The 23,005-nt window shown below is 53.0% G+C and overlaps 1 non-coding gene across 1 annotated transcript; it reads right to left on the minus strand.

The window, feature by feature from the left end:
• Positions 1-7,478: 7,478 nt before the first annotated feature.
• TRNAA-UGC lies at positions 7,479-7,550 on the minus strand. Its single transcript has one exon. It is a non-coding gene; the product is annotated as a tRNA-Ala (tRNA).
• Positions 7,551-23,005: the final 15,455 nt, after the last annotated feature.

A 23,005-nucleotide genomic window follows, 5' to 3' on the forward strand; every position in this document is an offset into this window, starting at 1 on the left:
TCTTTAGACACGGCAGACACAGCAGCCCGTACTACTGCAACTGCTGTGGTTATGCGCAGAACCTCATGGCTCTCTGCGTCCGGCATTCCTAAAGAACTCCAGACTAAAGTGGAGGATCTCCCATTTGACAAGGACAAACTTTTCTCCCAAAAAACTGACGAACTCCTCCATACGATGAAGGATTCCAGAGCGACACTGCGCACTCCTGGGCATTCAACCATCTCTTCCCAGGAGACAGCGATACCAACCCTACCAAAGAACACGCCAGTATTATCGCCTCAATCCAGACCGTACGACACAACTCAGAATCGTAATAGACCTCCCAAACGCAGACAAAATCAAAACCAAGCCACCGCCTTCCGTCCACAGGGCAATAAACAACAGTTTTGAAGCTTTGGTCGAGGGTCTGCACGACCACCCCCTGATTCCACCACTTACTTTCCCATTTGGCCACCGCCTCCAGTATTTCCAACATGCCTGGCAGCGGATCACACAGGACCGCTGGGTCCTCGAAATAGTTCAGACCAGTTACTCCATTCCTTTTATTTCCTACCCTCCTACCCATCCCCCTTCCCCGTCCCTCTTCAGGGACCCCTCCCACGAGCAATTACTTCGCACAGAAGTGGCTCACCTTCTGCAATTAGGCGCAGTGGAGCCTGTGCCTCTGCAACACCAGGGGACAGGTTTCTACTCCCATTACTTTCTAACGCAGAAAAAGACCGGGGGATGGAGGCCTATATTAGACCTACGCCGACTGAACAAATTCGTGAGGACACAAAGATTCAAGATGGTCACACTGGGCACAATAATACCCGCATTGGATCATGGGGACTGGTTCACAGCCCTCGACCTACAAGACGCTTACTTCCACATATCAATTCATCCAGCTCACAGACGCTTCCTACGATTCACAATCGGTCACGATCACTTCCAATACCGAGTTCTTCCTTTCGGACTCTCCACGGCTCCAAGAGCTTTTTCCAAGACCTTAGCCGTCGTCGTGGCTCACCTCCGCAAACACGGAGTCACACTTTTCCCTATCTAGACGATTGCCTCATCAAGGGTGACTCCTGTGGCGACACACTTCAAGCCACACGTCTCACCATCTCCTCTTTCACAGCCTAGGTCTCCAAATAAACACCCAAAAATCCACCCTGATACCCACGCAACAGATAGAGTTCATTGAGCTCATCTCGACTCAACCCAGAGCAGGGCCTCGCTCCCATACAACAGATTCCTCACTATCACACAGCTCATACGCACACTCTACTCGTCCCAGGACACAAGCAAGAATCTGCCTACAGCTCCTTGGTCACATGGCAGCTACCACCTTCGTGGTTCAACACGCCAGGCTACATATGAGATGCCTCCAGGGCTGGCTCAACTCCACTTTCAAACCCAGCAGACATCCCTTAGGGATGCTGCTAACTCCTCCTCCCAATGTTATAACTTCCTACAGTGGTGGACAAGTCCAGAAAACCTCTGTGCCGGGGTTCCTTCCAGCAACGATCCCCAACGCTCATGCTCACCACGGATGCTTCCTGATAGGTTGGGGAGCGCATCTAGGAGAACACAGAGCACAAGGTCGATGGTCTCCATCAGAGACGCATCTACATATAAATCTCCTAGAACTCAGAGCAGTGAGGAAAGCATGCCTTCACTTTCTTCCCCTTATAAAGAACAGATATCTGCGAGTTTTAACAGACAACATAGCATGTATGTATTACATAAACAGACAGGGGGTGCCAGATCACATTCCCTCTGCATGGAAGCCATTCGACTTTGGAATTGGTGCATACAACATCGAATACAGATCATCGCCTCCTATCTACCAGGCTGCCACAACACTACTGCCGATGCACTCAGCAGGCACTTCTCCACAGAACACGAGTGGGAACTGCACCCCACAGTACTCCAACACCTTTTCTCCCACTGGGGCACTCCATCAATAGATCTCTTCGCCACGACCCGAAATCGAAAATGCCCCCTGTTTTGCTCCAGGGCGGGACTCGGGACTGCATCCCTAGGGGATGCATTCCTCATTTCATGGAACAGTTACCTCCTGTACGCCTTCCCGCCTATCCTCTGCTACACAGGGTTATTCGAAGATCGCAGAAGACAAGGCCCAGGTCATCCTTATTGCCCCGGCTTGGCCAAGACAGACGTGGTACCCTTTACCTTCTCCGCATGTCCTCCCGTCACCCATGGGCTCTCCCAACAGGCCAGACCTCCTTTACCAGGACAACGGGCGGGTCCTTCATCCCCAACTCCAGAAGCTCCACCTCACGGCCTGGTTCCTTCATGGTTCCAAACCCATGAACTAGCTTGTTCTGAGCAAGTCCTACATGTCCTCCTGCACAGTAGGAGAGACTCCACCCGCAAAACCTACCTTCAGAAGTGGAAGCGCTTCGCTCTTTGGTGCTCTCATAAACATTTAGCACCCAACAATGTGACCCTTCCTAACATTCTAGATTACCTCCTCGAACTAAAACAGGACGGACTTTCGCTTAGCTCCATCAAAGTGCACGTGGCGGCGCTTACCACCTTCCACGAACTATTGGATGGGTACTCACTCTTTACACACCCCACCATTAAACGCTTTCTCTCTGGCCTGCAAAATCTCTACCCTGAAATTCACGCAACAGTGGCTACATGGAATCTTAACCTCATTCTTCATGCTCTCATGAAACCTCCATTTGAGCCCTTGGCTACCTCCTCTGATCTCCATATGTCCATGAAGGTGGCTTTCCTAGTTGCCATAACATCAGCAAGGAGAGTTGGAGAAATAAGTGCCTTGATGGCCCACCCTCCATACACAATCTTCTCCAAAGATAAAGTCACTTTGAGACCGCATCCTCAATTTCTTCCTAAGGTGGTATCGACCTTCCACCTCAACCAATCTATATATTTACCAACTTTCTACCCCAAACCTCACAAAACGCCACAGGACGCAACCCTGCATACTCGACATCAGGCGAGCAATTGCCTTTTATTTAGACAGGACTAAACCATTTCACAAGTCTCCACGACTCTTTCTTTCAATTGCCGAAAGATCAAAAGGCACGGCTATTTCTAAACAACGCCTATCCAAGTGGATCTCTGACTGCATCAGATCCTGTTACCGTGAGAAGAATCTTCAACCGCCTGAAGGCGTTAGAACTCATTCCACTAGAGCCATGTCGGCATCCATTGCCTTCCTACACAACGTTCCCATTCCTGATATCTGCAAAGCAGCTACATGGTCATCTGAACACACGTTTGCAAAACACTATGCTTTAACGCAAGACACCACGGCAGACACAATAGTAGGTCATACAGTACTATCTTCAGTACTCCCTGCCGATTCCAAAGTCCCACCAACCGTAGTGGGTACTGCTACACATTCACCTAGAGTGGAGCACCCACAGGGACAGCACTGAAGAAGAGAAAGTTACTCACCTTGCAGTAACTGAGGTTCTTCGAGATGTGTGTCCCTGTGGGTGCTCCACTCCCCACCCTCCTCCCCTCTACTTTGGAGTACTGAGATGACTCTCCACGGTTGAGAAGGAACTGAGGAGGGTGTGGGGCGCACGCACTCAGGAAGATTCTAACTAGACGGGAGATACCATCTGGGTGCATGCGCCCCAACCAGGCACTGCTACCGAAAATCTCCGATCGACAGCGCCGGGACGCACCGTCACCTAGAGTGGAGCACCCACAGGGACACACATCTCGAAGAACCTCAGTTACTGCAAGGTGAGTAACTTTCTCTTAGTCACTGTACCTTTTAATTTAACTAACCCCCTCATTTTTGTATAGTTCTCCTTTTTAAAATCAAATGCCACAGTGTTGGGCTGTTGAGATGTTCTTCCCACCACAGGGATGTTAAATGTTATTATATTATGCCGTTTATTTCGAGCAACTGCAGTTATTCGGGAGAGTACAGACAGGCAGAGTTTCCTCCCGAGGTAGGTCTCGGTTAGATAAACAATTAAGGCAAGCATTTATACCTTTTGTGACATACAGTAAGGAGCAACAACTGCATTTTGTTTGTACATATTCCTTTCTGATAGCTTACTTCTCTCAGCAATTTCTGCTACAATCTGCATTCTATTCTTATCTAACACAAGGTCGAAAACCAGCATCTCTTACAGTTCTTTTCTGCTCGCCCACGCCCTGCTTGGAAGTCTCCCGTTATTAGCTGTTAGTTAGCCTGGTAAATATCAAGTCCCTGAGAAAACACAGTTATACGAAGCAAAACAAAATCACAAACAGAAATGTCATTGGAAATTCAAAATTAAAAAGGAAAATGCAATTCCCATCACTTCATTGTATCTGGGCCATTCCTGTATCGAGAGTACCCGCTAAGGGCCCTGTGTGCTTAAGGGAAACCTGGAGGAACTCATAGCAGAGCCTGAACATGAAACTCAACTGCTCCCAGGTGCCGCAGTAAAACCCTTTCCCTGCTGTGATGTTGATGATTTTATGAAAATATGCTAATGAGTGTGAATATAATGTAACTGGAACATGCTTCATGCAAAAGGTCTCTTGTGCAGTATCATTACAAAGCTTATTATCTACTGTGTGTGTTGAGCCTATTTGTATGAACCGATCTTTCCTGTATCTGAAGCTAGAAATATGAACTATAACTCTGAGGTCCTGTTGTAATGATGCAAAGTGTGGGCCATTAATAGTGGTTTGGACTCTTGATGGCTCCCATTAACCAGGACAATTGACTGGAGATGGCTCTGTCCTGCACCATCTGTGAGTCAGGCCAGGAACAATGAAGGCTTGGGGTCTCACAGGGCATGTGACCATGTCACCTGGTACAGGAATCCATCTTAAACCTGGAGCTTTTCCCCAGGAGAGAGACAAAAGATTCCTGCCTTGTACCAAAGCTGTATAAGGGGATGGAACAGAAGAAAGGTGGCTGCAGTCATGAGAAATCCCTACTACCACCTGAGCTGGAACAAGGACTATACCAGGTGAAAAGATTGGGCCCAGACAAGAAATAAGTCTAGTCTGCAAAAGAAGCTTATTGGAAGATCTCTGAGGGTGAGATTTTATCTGTATTGAGTTTCATACTGTATTAGTCTTAGACTTGCATGTTTTTGTTTTATTTTGCTCTATGGAGAATACAAACGCCACAGAGAAGGAAAAGTTAATGCCTTAGAAAAATCTGTGTGTGTTAGAGTGTCTAGGAGCCACTCTCCTATAGCTTCTTTTGTCTGATTTCCTTTAGAAAATCTGAAGCAGGGAGCAGACCTGTCCTGGCCTCTTTCTCAGCAGCAAAGAAATCAATTTGTTCACTGGAAGGGCAATCTGCTGGAACTAATGGCAGCACAGGGGGGATGTTTCTAAAGTATGCACCCACCTCTACATTTTAGAACTTACTCTCCTTTTCTAGTGTAGCACTTTGTATATGAACTGGCAAAACAAACTACACAGGTAAGAGAAACAAGGGCTTGAGAGAAAGCTTGAACTCATAACCCCAACAGATGGCCCCTCTGCACTAACCAGTTGCACCCCTGAAGATGTTTTTTAAACACATTTGGGAAGCAGGCAGTTATCAGTCTCTGTGGTTCACACCTTTGCCTGGTAATTGAAAGGCTGCTGGTTCAAACTTAACTCAAGATGCGGCTTTTCAGCGATGAGACTCCAGTACATTTTAACAGGAAGAAAATCTCCTCTATTCTGGCTTTGCCCCATTAGTCTCCTTCTGCCCATCTTCTCCCCTCCCCAGTCTCTTTCCTTCCCACTGGGGCCATGCAGAGAGGAGCCCCAGTCAGTCTCTGTCACAGAGAGTCTGTATCCCATAAAGGGAGGGAGGGGTCTCTCTAAAACACTGATAATGGGGAGGAGAGTGGTGTGCGTGGTTAGGGGGAGACAGGATAGAGAACTAACAGTGGGGCACAGAGAGATTCCCCCAGATTGGGGAGATCCCCTGCTGCCCCCCATCAGCCAGCTGTGAGAAGAACAACTGTGGGGGTGGGGGGGGTCTCCACATGCTGCCCCCGCCCCAACTGCCAACTCTGCCAACTGTGGCAATGGGAGCTGCGGGGGTGGAGTCTGTGGGTAGCAGTGCGCAGAGACGCCCCCGGCCCTCCAGCTTAGGGGCTGCGGGTTGCTTTCGGGAGATGCCCGAGGTAAATTCTGCACCCCTCACCCTCTCCTGCAACCCCTGCCCCAGCCCAGACCCCACACCTGCACCCAAACTCCCTCCAAGAGCCTGCCCCCCACACTGCCTCCTGCACCCCAACCCCCTGACTGAGCCCAGACCCTGCACCCAAACTCTCCCAGAGCCCAACCCCTCTCCCTCCCACAACCAAACTCCTTCCCAGAGCCTTAGGCAGGTGTGTGTGGCAGGTGGGGCAGGACTTGGTCCCATTCTGGGCACCACCAAAAATTATACAAACCTGCCACCCCTGTCCAGCCCAATCTTCTGCTGATGCACCTCAGCCCACACCCATGCAGGGTTTGAAGCTTCCATTGCTTAAATTCCAGGATACGGAGGGATTTCAGCTCCCCTTTGCCCAGAGGGAACCTTCACCCCACTCCTAACCAGGTTCTTGTCCATGGGATCACTGTAGGGGGGCTGGGTCCCTCGGTGTCTTTTCTCTGTCTAGGACAGGCTGGGGTGCAATAACTGGGGGCATCTGAGCACCCAGGACCTTCTGTGGGGCTGCCATTCCCCTTCCCCTTCTGTGGTCCCATCTGCCATTGACTCCAGCCTTTTTTCTATCCATCGTCAGCACCATCTCAAGCCAGCAGCACTCGCCTCAAAAAGACAGAGTCCCGTGGCACCTTACAGACTAACAGACATATTGGAGCATAAGCTTCCATGGGTGAATCCCACTTCGTCAGGTGAACGTAGTGGAAATTTGCAGGGGCAGGTATAAGTATGCAGGCAAGAACCAGTCTAGAGATAACAAGGTACTTCAATCAGGGAGGATGAGACCCTCTTCTAGCAGTTGAGGTGTGATCACCAAGGGAGGAGAAACTGCTTTTGTAGTTGGCTAGCCAGGCACAGAATTCCCACTCCATTCATCTGACGAAGTGGGGATTCACCCACGAAAGCTCATGCGCCAATACGTCTGTTAGTCTAGAAGGTGCCACAGGACTCTGTCGCCTTTTACAGATCCAGACTAACACGGCCACCCCTCTGATACTCAAAAACACAGTGTCCCCGGCTGGGAGTAAATCATTGACCCCTCTCCTCCCTGAGCACTGACTGCCCCTCTGTTTCCTTGCCTCTCAGGCTGTGCAGATGGGACCTTTCCCTCCAGTGCTGGAGGATTCGCCCTTCTCATCTACCATTGTCCCAAGCAGACAGCGGGTGGGAATCTTAAATGTACCGAGGTGACTTAGGAGCAGAACCCACCCCAGACCTTCCATGCAATTGTCACTTGCCCTCACTGAGCAGGACTGAAACTGGTGCAGGGAGACTGGTGGGCCACATCCTCTGGGCATGAGCAAAGCAGCAGGGTGAAAAATGATCATGAAGATGCTGGGGATTGAACCCAGGGCCTCGTACATGCAAAGCATGTGCTCAACCACTGAGCTACATCCCCTAGCAGGTTGTGTTTGCTATGGGTTACACTCAGAGCCCTCCTGTTTCCAGAGCATCCAGTGACCTATAAGCTTCACGAGAAGCCCATTCCCTCTCTGAGGACCAATCCTGCTTTCCTGGAGGTGACTTGTTCATAGGGGTCACTTTTCAGCAGGGCCAGATTCTATGTGTGGGGCAGAGAGAGTGGCTGCCCTGGTCTCAGGGTGCAGAGATACACTCAGCCCTCTCCCCTGCATTGGGTTGGGGGTGCGGCAATCCCTTGCTGCAAGGTCATGGTGGGGGATGCTGTGAGCAGCTCAACACCTCACCCTGGTGGCAGAAGTGGTGTGTGGAGCTCCAGGTGTTTCTAGGATCTGCTATTTCCACCTGCCTGTAAACTCTAGCTTTCCCCAGCACATTCACTGCGGTGCAATTGGGTCACTGTTTCCATGGCTGAACAGCAAAGAATGGCTCCCAGTTTCCCTTCTATCGGCAGCAGGATTAGCCTGTGTCGGTGGTTAATGAGGTGGATCTAGTTGTAGATTATTCGTTCCGCACCTTGACAATTCACACAGTCCCTTTCCCAGGCAGATTCCCAGCACCTCAGTGATCCTGGTAGCAGGGTTGGGTCCTGAGATTTTCAGGGTTCTTTTCCCCTCCATCTGCAGTGAACTCAGTTTTTCCCCCATCCCAGACAATCCATGAAATAGCAACAGGGGCATAAAGAAAGAGGGGAGGGAACATCTCACGGCCAGGGCTGGATGTGCCCAGAGCCCCCTGCTTGTCCATTGTTTCCATGGAATTTGGCCCCCTGCTTTGCACAAGGGACAGACAAAGATCTTGCTGTTCCTGTGTCTGTGCAAAGAAAATTGTGCTTCTGTATGAAAGAGAGGCGGGAAATGGCCCCATGATGGGGCAACAGCCTCAGGGTTAAGAGCAAAGGACAATGATGGGAAGGTTCACAATTGACTCAGTAGTTGCATACAAAGATGCACGTTTGGCAGTTACATTGGGAAATTCTGGCTCCTTCTCAGGCTCAGGTTGGCCACCCCGGTCTAGGTGTAGAAGTTACAACATTTAAACTTGAAAGAGGGGCCAATTTCCCCATCATTTCACATCTTTACACCCAAACACGATGACTTTCTGAATGAACCCTCCTCGTTCAGCCAGAAGATCTTGGGGTGGATGTAGGAGTCACTGGGTAAAAATCTCTGGACTCTGTTCTGAATCAGGTCAGAGCAGAGGTACCTAGTGATCTAGTCTGGCTGTAAAATCTATAGATCAACACCATTAATATGAAATTAATCCTCAGAAACGGCTGTTCCCCACCCATACCCCAGCAAAGGGCTCTCCAGGGAAGGGGGCTGTTGAGGAAGGAAAGAAGAAAGACGTCCTTCTCCCCCTGGAGGAACTGGGCTCTGCGCTTTGGACAGAAAGGAGGGGAAGGAAATGGCCACACGATGGCAGCAGAACCTAAGAAATGAAACACAATAGGCTTATGTCCACACTGCAGTGTAACACCCAGGGCTGCCCCATACCAGCTCAGGCTCCCGGGGCTTGGGCTGTGGGGTGGTAAATTTGCAGTGTAGACATCTCGGCTCAGGCTCAATACCGGGCTCTGAGACCCCACAAGGCTGGGAGGGAGAGTAGCAAGTAAAAAAGGTAGAACGGCAGTGGAGTATTACCCTGGTCTCAATGGCATTTCTCCATCAGTCTGTCTGCTTTGGGGCAGGGACAATAACACGTCCTGCTGCATTCGTTATTTCAAAGGGCGGTTTAGGATTTTCATTCTCACACACGGTGCACAAAGCAGGACTCAACCCTCAGCGTAAACTAAACGAGCTGCCCACAGACTCTGGCAGCCACAATGAGCATTTGGTGTGAGAGCTCAGACCTGCCCCTGTCCCAGAGGGTGGAGGTCGTCTGTGAGGGGACTGGACCACTAACCTACCAGCTCCTAACTCCCAAACTTTCAGTAACTATCATCAGTGCCCGTGAGTGTAATTTAAACCATCAAAAGAGTCATAGTGGGCTAGACCATAGTCTGGACTTCGGGTCTGGAAAAGAGCTGGCACAATTCATAGACCAGGTTGTTATATAAAATGTACATGGATTTTAACCCTTCACATACAGTAATGGGAAAGTTCTTGGTTCAGGCTTGTAACAGTGATAGAATAAACTGCAGGTTCAAATCAAGTCTCTGGAGTCAATCCACAGCTGGGATGGGTCATTCATTCCTTTGTCTAGAGCTTCAGTTTGTAGCAAAGTCTCTCCAGAGGTATGAAGCAGGATTGGAGACAAGATGGAGATGAGGCATCAGCCTTTTATAGTCTCTTGCCATGTGGTCTTTGCTTTCTTTGTCCCAAGGACACTCTATCCAGCACATGGCATAGAAAAACATTAGAGTTCTGTCCATAGGCAGGTCCCTGCAGACCTTGCTGAGTTACAAGGCGTATCTGCCTTCTCTCAGTGGGTCAACTGTATAGCTGATGGTCCTTAATAGGCCATCAAGCAGGCTAGGCAGAACTGACACCAACTTATCTGGGGTGTTCCCCTGAAGCAGAGCACAAGTTTGAAATATGGACAGAACAGAGCCAATACTTATAACGTCAACTACAAAAATGATACACATCTAGAGATGGCATCATTATAATCAGCCAATCAGAACCTCTCCATAGACCCCTTACACGACAACCTTTCTACAATATTGGCTGCAAATATAGAACAGTGGTCGCAACGGTGATCTGTACAGTTACAGATTATGTCAATAACATCACAGGAGGTGACACGGCATCAGCGAGACTGATAGTGGAATACTGCCTCCAGTTTTGGTGTCCTCAATTGAAAAAGATGTTGTGAAACTGGAGCTGGGGCAGCAAAGAGCCACCAAATGTCCTGAGGGCTGGAGAAAATGCCTTCTAGTGAGCTATTGAAAGAGCTCAACCTGTTTAGCTTATCAAAAGAAGATTGAAAGGTGACTTCATTGAAGTGTTGAAGTGCCTTAATGGAGAGAAAACGATTGGGTATTAAAGGGCTCTTTAATCTAGCAGAGAAAGGAATAACAAGACCCAATGGCTGGAAGGTGAAAAGAGACAAATTCATATTACAACTAAGGCACAAATATTCAACAGCGAGGATGATTCATCACAGGAACAAGCTACCAAGGAAAGTGGTGGATTCTCCATTTCCTGATGTCATTTCATGAGGACTAGATGCCTTTCTGGAAAGTGTTTGCCCCCAAAGTAGCTATTGTGTCATACAGGAGGCCTGTGATATGCAGGGGGTCAGATTAGATGCTCTAATGGTCTCTTCTGGCCATAAAGTTGACTAACTTCTGAAAAACTGAGTGTAGCATTGTGAGCAGCGTCTGATGTTTCCCTGTCTAGCCGGCTTGCTGCCTAGAACGAATGCTCCTTGAGTGGGGTGATCCCCAGGGAGCAGCTCAAACCTGCAAAGTGCCTGGCCAGGGGCAGGACATTAGCCCAGCAAGGGAGGGGTGTGGCAGTGACATCACAAAGGCCTTTTGCGGGACCTCAGCCTATTGGTCCAAGGTGGTGGGGAGGTGGTGACCTCACAGAGAGATGCTGACATCAGCCAGGCAGGACAGGGGCGAGGGGCCAGGGAAACCTCAGAGACCCCTGTGGCTTTGCTGCAGCAAGTCTCCTTCTCCAGGTCTCTCTCTGAGGACTGAGATAGTATTCGGGTTCACGGACGTGAGCGCCAGGAGGAACCTCTTTTGAGTCTTCTCCTTCCCTTTTAGTGATTTTACTAGAAAACAACCGTCCCTGTTTAGAAGGTAAGAGCCTCCTGGAGGTTTGAAACCTGTTCAGTCTGATCCATCTGGTGACAGTTGAATTCTAGGCATGGAAAACACGAGCTTAAGGAGGCAGAATTTTTTTACGCACCTAGGATTTTGGCCCTTAGAATCATGGGACATTGGGGTTTGTCCTTTGTGTTTCACCTTTTCCTCCATCCATCCCTCTCTCCTTTCTCTTCGTCTCTTGCTTCCTTTGTCCTTTCTCCTGTTCCCCTCCCAACACCAGGAGAGGTGTGTGTGTGTGTGTGTGTGTGTGTGTGTGTGTTGCATGGGAGTGCTCTGCAGTTCCCACTGTGGGAGGTCCACCCAAAAATGTGGGGCTGAAATAGAACTCGGGCAGTGATCCCCACAAGTGACCTGGTCCATCCTTTGGGCTCTCTGGTGAGAACCCTCAGCCTCCCATCCTCAGTCTCTGCCCTGATTGGCTGAGCAGGGGGTTATTGACAGGGAGGAGACTCAGGTCCTTGTTGGTCTCTTTTAAGACCAAGGAAATAAGTCAGAACCGGTTCTATGTTTGATTAATTTTGCTGCTTCTCTACATTAATGGTCTCTGAGCAGTTCATGATTCTCTCTAACATTGCAGTTCTCCTCAAATACTTGCTGAATAATTCCTGTGCACTGTTGTAGGTCTGGAGCTCATCTGAGAGCACTTTATTCAGGTCATTCAATGTCTGAAATTCAAGATCCGATGGTAAGTTTGAAAATCGGGGCTCTTGGGTCCTATTCCCAACTCTGCCCCTGACTGGCCGTGTGACCTAAGACAAGTCAATTCTCCTTTCTCAGCCTTAGCTTCTCCCTCTTTCAAGTAGGGATAATAATGATCTGCTCCTACCTACTTCACAGTGCGTGGAGGCAGGGTCGGCTCTAGGTTTTTTGCCGTCCCAAGGAAAAAAAAAATTTTGGCTGCCCCCATCCCAGCCCTGGGCTCCCCCCTGCACCTCCCTGCCACCCCAGACCTGGGCTCTGTCCCCTCCACCCACACCCCCTGCCACCCCAGACCTGGGCTCTGCCCCTAGACACACATCCCTGCACTCTCCTTCCACCCCAGTCCTGGGTCACTGGTAACTTGCTCCCAGGGTGGGTCACTCAGCAGGAATTTTGGATGTGCACAGAACACAGACAGGACTGGTTCCCGCATGGTTACAGAGCTGCAGTAAAATGGAACAATTTTCAGCTTGTGTGATTGGAGGAGATCTGGATGCATATTATAAGACTGTCCTCCATACATGAGGAAAAGTTGAGGTGCCTTTATTCTTTTGTTCCACTCTTTGTTTCTCTGGGGAATTTGCCAATGCAATATCACTGTCTTCCTTTCAAACAAATAAAACAAAAACAAACAAAAAGGCAATGGCTGTTGAAAATAGCAATTCCAGTCCTAATAACCCCTGGGAAGCATTTCTTGCTCAATTTTATCCTACTTTTTCTACAGCAAATGACAGTGGATCCGCATATTTGATTTGGGAGAAATGAAGTAACAGCTGCCCAAACTGAGCTGGAGCACTCCTGAATGCTGAGGTGTTCAAATCTGGAAGGCAGGCGCTAGATTCCCTTTCTGAACATTAGCTAAATCTGGAAAGGAAAAGTCAATTTCTGCTTCCACGGCTCAGGAGTGGAAATCCTGCTACGTGCCTGGTGCTGTATCTAGAGCTGCCCAGGTCCAGCAGAGCCTCCTCCTCACTTTTCATTTTAAATTCTAGTGGGATCCACGTACCTCCCTTGCCAGGCTTCCTTCTTTGGGGGCTGCCAGGTGAGGTCACACCAGTATCCCTCAGCCAGTCTGGGGGTGTCTTCTGCAGGGGATATCTGGGGCAAAGCTTTCTAGTCCAAAACGTCGGTGGCTGGAGGGGGAGGGGGTGCCATTTTCAGCAGTTTAATGTTTGGTGCTGCAGTGAGTGACTGCTGGGTGCAGTGATATAGTGACCCCCCCCCGGGTCTTTGAATGAGGCTTTATACTGGGGGGGGTGAGGGGACAAGTGGGGAGCAGGTGGGCGAGTGGGTGGACAAGTGGCAGGTGGGCACAGAGGTGCGCAGTGAGCCAGCCGGGGCTCTCGGGGCGGGCCGGGGGGTTTCTGGCAGGGGAGCGAGGAGGTGAAAGGAGGCGAGTGGTGGGTGGGGGACTGACTAGCAGGAGATGCAGCAGGCCAGCGGGGGGCTAGGGGGTGAAGAGGGGTGTGACGGTGAGATCTGGTCACCCTATGGGGGCGGTTTCTTCTCCCTCCCCCAAACCTTCCTTTTCGGCCCACAGCTGTTTCGGGGGGGCGGCGCTGGGGAAGGAGGGTTCGTTTCTGTGGGGCGGGCGGCGCTGGGGGGGTTGTTTCCACAGGGATGGGTGGCACTGGGGGGGTGTTTCAAGGGGGTTGGGTGGCACAGCGGGGGGGCGCAATTTTGTATTCTTGGCTTGGGTGTAAAAATAGCTAGTTACGGCTCTGGGACCCCATATTGCGCTAGGTGCTGTACGATCCCTGGCTAACACTGGGACACCCAGGGGGTTCCCCTCAATTTCCCTGAGCCTCTGCTGTCCAACTCGCTTCTGACTCCAGCTGGATCACCCCCCCCCCGCTCACAAAATCCCACCTTGTCAAACAGTCCTTCTTTCCCTGCCCCCTGGTTCTGCTTTCACACCCTGGGCCCATCTCCTCTCTTCATCCCTACCCTCCCCCTCAGGTGAGCAGAGATGGAGGGAACTTCAGCCACTGGATCCAGCCCCAGCGAGCGCTGCAGCCCGCCCGGGGGGTGTTTGCAGACACAGGAAGGGAGCAGCTGGGAGCGGTGGGTGCTGGGAAGTAGGAGGCAGGAGAACAAATCCCAGAAACCCAACATGGGGGCGGGGCTCTGGCACAGTCCGGGGGTGGGGCAGCTCCTGGGGGCGGGGCTCTGGCACAGCCAGGGCGGGGCAGCTCCTGGGGGCGGGGCTCTGGCACATTGTGACGCAGGAGCCCGGGCCCAGCAGCTGCTCCCTGGTGGCCACGTGCTGCCAGCAGCGCTGGAGCCGCCCGGGCCGGAGTGGAGCCGCTGTTCTCAGCTGCAGCAGGAGCTGCCCCCGGCCCCGCTGGGCTCCAGGTGGGGACAGAGCCTGGGGCCCGGGGCTCCCCTGGGTGCGGCTGGCGGGCCGGGCCGCCCAGAGGAGTCCCAGGGCCCGGGGTCTTCGGCGGCGGGGAGCCCTTCCGTTCCGGGACCCCCCGCCAAAGGGCCCCGAAGACCCGCGCGGCGGAGCCCCGCCGCCGAATTACCGCTGGCGGGACCCGCCGCCGTGCAGCCCGGTCTTGGGCGGTAATTCGGTGGCGGGGGTCTCGCCGCGGGCAATCGGGCACTTCGGCGGGTCCCGAACAGAAGGGGCCCCCCGCCGCCGAAGACCGGCCTGCGCGGCGGCGGCGGCGGCGGGTCCCGCTTTCCCCGCCCCGGCCCCAGCCTCAGCCTCTTACCCGAGCGCGTCTCCGGCGGGCCCTGAGCTCCGTCCCGCTCAGAGCCGCGTGGTGAGGGGGCGGGACTGTGAGCTCCAAGCCGAGCGGAGGCAGCTGCCCCACCCCCTCCCCACGCCGCTCTGAGCGGGGCGGGGCGCAGGCCCCGTTGGAGCTCCCAGCCCCGCCCCCTCCGCACGCGGCTTGGAGCGGGGCGGGGCTCAGGGGCTCCGGCGGAGACTCGGCGCTTGATGCGCTGAGGCTCCAGGAGAGGGGCGGAGGCGGGAGCCTCCGCTCTTCTCTTGGGGGCCCCTGCGGAGCCCGGGGCCCGGGGCAAATTGCCCCCTTTGCCCCCCCCTCTGGTCGGCCCTGCTTGCGGGGCGGGAGGGGAGAGGCCGGAGCTGCAGGCGGGGGGTTGATCGGTCTCTGGGCACCAGGGGAGCCCCGGGGCAGAGTGTGTGTGTGAGTGTCCCGGGCCCAGGCGTGCGCATGGGGGGAGCCCCGGCACCCCAATGTCCTGAGCCCCGGCTGGGGAGGCTGCTCCCCCCCTCCCGTGGGGGCTCCGGGCGGCGGGGGGAGGAGGCTGCGGCGGCTGCAGGCGGGTACTCGGCCCTCCCAGGAATGATCCGCTGCCGGCAGCTTGTGGCGCCTCCTCCGCGGAGCTTTTCCCGGGGCGGCCTGGGCGCAGCTGCGATCAGCTGTTTGCTGGGCGGGCTCGCTCCGCTGCTCCCCGCTCCTGGGGCTGAGGAGCCCCCAAACAGCCCCAGGGGTCGGTGGGGGGCGGGGCCAGCAGCAACAGCAGCAGAGCCCCCGCTCCTGGGGCTGCCCCGCCCGCCGGGCTGGGGCTCTGCCAGGGCCCCGCGTGAATCGCTGCTCCCTGCCCGCCAGGCTCGGCCCGGCCACAGCAGCGGTGGGTGCCCCGGGGAGCCCAGCTGGGCTGGGGCGGGGGCAGGGGGAGGTTGGGGGGAGGAGAAGCTCCAGGTACCGGCGGGGGGGGGGAGGAGCCGAGCTGGGGCAGGGGAGGAGAACCCCGGACCCTGGCAGAAGATGTGGGGCTGAAGTCCCCGGCTCGGGAGCCCCAGCCACCTTAGTGGCAAAAGTTGCAGGGCTGAAGCCCTGACCCCCCTCTGTGTGGAGCTGGCCTGAGCCTATCTCGCTCCCATCCCCCCTGTGGAGCTGGCTCCCACTCTCCGGCTGTGGAGAAATTCAGCCCCAATCTCCCCATGTTGGTATCTCCATTCCCCCCCATCACCCAGCCATGAATGGATTTAGCCCAGGAGGCAGGGTCACTGTTGGCCCCATCGGGCAGGCGGGATCTAGGGCACAACGAGGTGAAGTGACTTTCCCAAGGCTAAGCAGGGAGTCTGTGGCAGAGCAGAGACTCAAACCCAGAACACCTGAGCCTGAGTCCTGTGCCTTAACCACTAGGCAACCTTCCCCCTGAAGGAGAGGGAACCTCCTCCGCCACTTTGAGTGTGTGGGTGGGACCAGCCACTAGACAGAGCTGCCAGGAGGTGGGGAGGGGGGTTGGATAGTTGTGGGGGTGATTAGCGGTTGGGAAGGCCTGTGGAGGGGGCGGTCAGTGGACAAGGAGCAGGAGGGTTGGATGGGTTGAGGGGTCGGGGCAGGTATGGAAAAGAGGGAGTTGGATGGGTTGGGGGTTTGGGGGGTGCCTGTCGGTGGTAGGGGGTGAAGCAAGGTTGGGGCAGGCAGGGAGCAAAGGGGTTGGATGGGTCGGGAGTTCTGGGGGTCCTGTCAGGGGTGGGGAGCGGTTGGATGGGGCGTGGGAGTCCCGGGGTCTGTCTGGGGGCAGGGGTGTGGATAAGGGTCAGGGGGACAGGTAGGGGGTAGGGTCCTAGGGAGGCAGTTACAGTGGGGGGGTCCCAGGAGGGGGCAGTCAGGGGACAAGGAGCAGGGGGGGTTGGGGGTTCTGAGGGGGGCAGCCAGGGGGCAGGAAGTGGGAGGCAGTGGATGGGGTGGGGCTAGGGCGGGGCTCCCTGGGTGCGCACCCTAATGAAATGTGCTGCACACGCCTATGGTCACGGGGGTGAGCTACTCGCATCCTTTTCCTGTTTGTGCCATTTCTTTCCGTCTCAAAATCTGAGAACAATTCTCTCTAGTTCTTCCCCTTCTCTCTCCCCTCCCCACATGTGGCTAGAAAACCCAAGGAGATTCCCCCGTTTTCCCTAAAATTATTGACTCTCTAGTCTCTCATTTTCCCTATTTTCTTCATAATTCTTCAATTCTCCTCAGCTTTGGGATGTGAACCCAGCCCGTTTATCTGCAGCAATTTGTCCTTGGATAGGTGGAATTTGCTGTGCTGTGTCACTCCCCCAGCGTGGGTGGGGCTTAGTAGGTGCTGGCTGGGGGAGCCCGCAGACACGGCTGCCTCTGGGGGGGAGATGGGGGGGCGATCTCTGCCAGCGACAGGACATGGCCGCACAGGAGGGGAAGGGAGGAGCCAGTGTCCCTATGGAGCCTGCCCAGCCCCTTTGGTTCTGCTCCTTTCCAGCATTTTGTTCAGAGACTTTATTACTGGGGAGGCTGAAAAATCTCCCTGTGGGCTTAGCCTGGCAGGAGGGGCCAGGTCTCCCCTGCAATAAAGAGCTGGAGCATGTTCCCAGCATGGCAGAACCTAGGCTGTGTCTGTGCAGGGAAAGATCCTGGGGGAATCGTGATGTGACATGAACTAAAGCCTGTTCTGAAACCTCCGCAACTGCCCTTCTCGCCCTGCCAGGCTGCAGGATGTCGTCCATGTTTCGCTCCAGCTCATCCCAGCCTCCCATGGGACAGGGAAGGGAAATGGCTGCAGTGGAGCCAGCTCAGGTAGGGGTTATTGGGGGGGTTGCTGGTGGGTTCCTGCTGGAGGGAGAGGGACAGCAAACGCACCGGAGGTGGGAGGCTTGGGCAGTCTGGTTTGGAGGTTGGAGCGGGGCAGGAAATTCCCAGGGTGGAGAATGGGAGGAGGCCAGGGTGCAGCAAACCTGTTGGGGCTTGTTCAATATGCGGCTTCCATTCTAGGAACAGACCCACGAGATTGGAAGGTGGAAATGCTCTAATTTGTGGGACAGGAAACAACCCCCCTAGGTGGGGCTAGGAAAATGTGCCAGACTCCCAGGGCTGGAGCCCGACCTGATTAACCAGCGGCTGCTGTGAGATGTGAGGGGCACCCACCAGGGAGGCTTAGGGGGGGTTCTTAACCTTTTTTTCTAAGGCCCCCAACGTGCTATAAAAACTCCACGGCCCTGCATGTGCCTGGTTCTCTGCATATAAAAGCCAGGGCTGGCGTTAGGGGGTGGCAACCAGGGCAGTTGCCTGGGGCCCCATGTGACAGGCCCCCCCCACAAAGCTAATTGCTCAAGCTTTGGCTTCAGCCCCTGGTGGCAGGGCTCATGGCCCCAGGCTTCAGCCCCAGGCAGGGAGGTTTGGGCTTTCTGCCCTGGGCCCAAGCGAGTCTGACACGGGCCCTGCTTGGAGGCCCCCCCTGAAAACTGCTCGCAGCCCCCCAGAGGCCCAGGGACCCCTAGCTGAGAACCACGGCCTTAGGGGATGTGCCCCTCCCCCATACACGGCTCCAGGGCTGGCCTTAGAGAAAATGGTGCCCTGGGTGAACTTGTATTTTGGTGCCCCCCATCCCCCCTGGCCCTCACGGGCTCCCCACCATCATGTCCAGACCCTGGTGCCTCCCTCTAGGGCTTAGTTTGTATTGAAAGAGGCGCCAGAGCTCAGCCGTGGCACAAATTCAGCACTGGCAGGGCGGCCTCACAGCAGCGGCTGCTGGCCGAACGCCCAGCTCTGAAGGCGATGCCACCGCCAGCAGCAGCGCAGAAGTGAGGGTGGCCTGGTGTGTGGTGTATTGTGCAGCCTTTGATTTTATGTAAAGTGCAGTTTGCAATGTGGCATTACACCACCGCTGGTCAGCTCTGGTGGCGACAGTTTCAAACTTAACAGAGTGAAAGTCGCCTCTGCTACTTGCTTAAAATGTACAGTCTCTAGGAACACACAAAGACCAAGGGTAGTGACCCCACAGACATTCACAAGCACAAGGTCTAGTCGGTTTTACAAGTTTTATTAAAGTTACAGTTAAGGTTATGACGCCCCAAGCGCACAGAAATTCTATAAAGAACTGTGCAAAAGTTACAACTCTAGTTCCACTCACATCCTGACAATAGTATTAGGGTCTGATGTGTCTCTCATGGATTGATCGTCAGTAGAGGGATGGTTCCTGCTGGAGTTTCCCACAGGGAGCTCAATTTTCCCGCTATGGGCACCCCCTTTTATAACGTGATTCTGATTATACCTCATTAGCATTGACGCACCACCTGTATCCTGTGGTTAAGGCACATTTGGAAACAGGTGTCTTTACAGAATTTTTTTATTTAAAATTAATCTTCCGGCTAATTGTTCAGCCTGTTACCACTTGGTACCTCTTTTCCCATAATCTTAGGGCATCGGGTTTTTCCTCAGCCATTTACTTCTGTCAGCATTTCTTAGCTCCAAGGCCTAAAACAGTGAAGCTAAAATCTTGCAGGTCTCAGCCTACAGGCCTTGCGTGTCAGCCCTATTTACGTAGATACCTAATACATGATTATTCTCGCTACAGACCGATCAATCGATTCTCTATTTAGCATACAGTGATTCCATGTGACATAATGTGTTAGTTATTTATAACACCACACAATAAATGAACGGTAAACTAAAATCACTGGCTGCCATTCCCACCCTTCCTCCTACACTGCTGCTGTGGCCTGTGGTGCCCGGCGCTCTGCCTGCAGCTCAAGATGAGCTTTGCGCGCTCACACGGGGGCTGCATCTTGCTGGAGCCCCACATACCCTGCAGCCCTGTGGCCGCTCCTGGCTCACCAGGGGCCACTTCAGATTTTGGGGAGGGTGCAACTTTAACTGTGATCCCAGGGGCTACTGAGGCACCTGAAAACTGGAGAGTTTTTTGCAGAAAATAATTTAGAAATTCACTGATGAGCTCTGTATCTAATTGTTATATAAAGAAAGATAAATATATACTGACTCCAATTACAGCCACATATTCAATTTAAAAGTAAATTTAGAACAATCAGCAGATAATACAGGAAGATATTCGCTATCCCAAGCCTTGAGGTATCAGTTCTGGAGCTTTGATGCAGGTATCAGAAACACAAGTTGGATACTTTGCACCTTATTTTATTTAACAGACACACTCTGTGTTACTGCCATTATCTCCTCTATTTTAGTCAATTGTTTTTCACTCCACGGACAACATATTTATTTAATTTTATATACGTGATTAAGGTTTTTTCTCTTTTACTAAGAACAGGAATTTATTTTCTAGTTATTTTAGCCTTTATGTTTACTGATCACAATCATGTATGTGACTCACTAAGGGCTAGTCTACACTTACGAGCCGGGTCGACGCGGTGAGTTCGACTTCTCGGAGTTCGAACTATCGCGTCTAATCTGGACGCGATAGTTCGAACTCCGGAAGCGCCAAGGTCGACTCCGGTACTCCACCACTGCAAAAGGCGGTAGCGGAGTCGACCTTGGAGCCGCGGACTTCGATTCCGCGGCGTCTGGCCGGGTGAGCAGTTCGAACAAGGGTACTTCGAATTCAGCTACGCTATTCACGTAGCTGAATTTGCGTACCCTAGTTCGACCCCGCTTCTTAGTGTGGACCAGCCCTAACATTTGACTCCATCACTGCTATTAGTATCATACTTGGAACTGCATTTATTTTCAAAGAAATTTTAAGTCACTGAAAAAAAACCCTCCAGCTGTCTCCTCCAGCCACACCCCCCGGCTCCTCCTCCAGCCTTTGTCCAGTTTCCCGGGCAGAAGGTGTCACCTGGCCTCATCCCTCTTCTGGGCTCAGGTCACATGCTCAGCTATTGTCCTCAAGTGAAGTCACACCCTGATATCCCATCCCCAATGCAGACAGTCCCAGTAAAACTCCCTCGCAACATCCCCAGCTCAATCCTCCCCACTCCCTGCTTTGTCACAGACTAAAAATACAATCTGAAGATAAGTGATCTTCATCTGCAGTGTCTGAAGTTTTGAGTTGAGCTAATTATTTTTTTAAATGAGCCCTGCTAAGGTAACTATATGCAAAATGTACATTCTATTATTTGATGCAAAATGTACAGTCTGTTATTTGCTAGTACCATTTCAATAACGAATGACAAAGCACAATACGGCAATAACAGTAATAATGATAATTACTCCAGCCAGGCCAGGTGAGGCGTTTTAGAACTCGTTACTCAGAACTGAATTTCAGCATAAGCCAGAAATAAAATGATGAAATGCACAGACCAGTTAAAAAGCTAAACTACCAGCACTGTCATCCTGACCGAATGTGAAGAATAAAATTACAGAGACTACATGTACTTTGTGCATTTTGACAGGAAGTAAAAGGAAGTAACAACAGTAACTGACGTGTCTGTGGTGGGATGAATGTGTGTGTGTGGGGAGGGTGAGACACACCCGCTGTCACTCCCAGCCCAGCCGCACTCACTAGTCCAAGGCTCGTTCACACACGGCAGCAGGGGCCAGCAGCCCCCACTCCTGACCCAGAGGCAGCAGCACAGAATCTTGTCCCCCCAGCTCAGCTCAGCTCAGCAGAGACTGGGCACAGAGGCAGGAGGGTGGGGCCACCCCCCCCCCACCCCCGCACAGCACAGGAGGCTCCTGGGAGCAGCTTGGCCGGGGCAGCTCCAAGTGGGGGGGGGGCAGGGCTGCAGGAACAGGTGCAGGGGCAGACAGCTGAAGAGAAGTGGGGGGAGGAGAGACAGGACACCCCTGCTGGAGAAACCCCCTCAGCAAGGCCCCCCGGGACCGTCATGTCATCTGCCCCCCACTAAGTCTGGCCCCGTCCAGCTCGTCACAAGGAGCACCGCGCTGGGCTCCTGTCAGCGAGCTCTCCTGCACCCTGCCAGGGCCTCCATCTCCTGTGTGCGTCTGTGGCTAGTAGGGGATGGATCTGCTGGGAGAGACAAGGGGCTCTCGCTGTCCCTCCCCTGGCGTTTCCTGGATGCTCTGAGCGGGGTGGGGTGGGACTCTGCCTGTGAGCCACCCAGAGCTTCCATTTGATTGAAAGTGGGGCTGTGAGTGGGGCAGCAGGTACTGAGTGTTGGACTCTTGCTCTTTCAGGGGCCGGTGACCTTCGAGGAGGTAGCTGTGTATTTCACCAGGGAAGAGTGGGCTCTGCTGGACCCCGCTCAGAGAGCCCTCTACTGGGATGTCATGCAGGAGAACTATGAGACGGTGACCTCGCTGGGTAAGGAGTCCTGTCCCCTGGGTTATTAGAAGCTGTGGGGTCTCTAAAGAACCTGAGCAGTCATAACTTTATACCTTTATTCATCATTCAAGTTTTGACAAGTTTCCTTGCCCCCCCTTTTTTGCCTTATCTCCCACCCACTAGAATAATTTTTAGACATTTGTCATCAGTCATTTTAAAATTGCATTTAATGCGTCCTTATTGGCTACATTAATCACTGTAGCTTTCATGCCTTTTCCTCATTTTAAGAGGAAAATACGCCTCCTGTAGAATTCTAAATTGAGTAAATAGGTGTGTGACCGATGCCTGGCTTGTGTGACAGTCAGATGAGCTCCTCTTTTGATAGAAGAGAGTATAACATTGTCATTCAGGAGCCCAAAGGTGAAAGGAGAACAGAGCCATGTGAGACGAGGAGAAGGGGTGGGGGGAGTAGCTAATTCTGGGGTGTCTGGACATGGGGAAGGTGTGTGCAGGGTTAGAGTTAAGATGGAGAAAGGAGAGATGAGGTTGTGAGAGACGAGGAGGGAACAGAAGAAGCTCCCAAGATGCCGGGAGGTGGTGCCGGCTGAGAGTAATGGGAAGAAGGGGAGGGGAGTGTGGGGGAAGGGCACCTGGGAAGTGGGCTGGGTGGGTCAGTGGGAGGAGGAGAGGTTTGGGGATCCAGAGCTGTGGGGGATCCCAGACCTTTAACCCCGAATCCCTACCCAAGCCTTGTTCTAGCGCCTACACTCCAGTTTTCTTTCTGTTCAGTTTCACTTGTATACATTTTTTCCCCAAATATTATTTTAACTCTTGACCTCCCTCTCCCACTCATTACCCCCCTCCCCATATAACCTCCCCATCTCTGTGCACAGCAACCCCGACCACCGATCCTGACTCCTTGCTGCATCCTCCCTCCCGTAGCAGGGCCCCTACCCAGGCACATATGGGTACTTTGTTGATGATGTCACAGGGTGGTGGTGTAGCCTGTGCAATTTTTACACCTACAAGATGACGTA

Source organism: Mauremys reevesii, linkage group 14 (genome assembly GCF_016161935.1).
Source record: "Mauremys reevesii isolate NIE-2019 linkage group 14, ASM1616193v1, whole genome shotgun sequence".
Lineage (NCBI taxonomy): Eukaryota > Metazoa > Chordata > Testudines > Geoemydidae > Mauremys > Mauremys reevesii.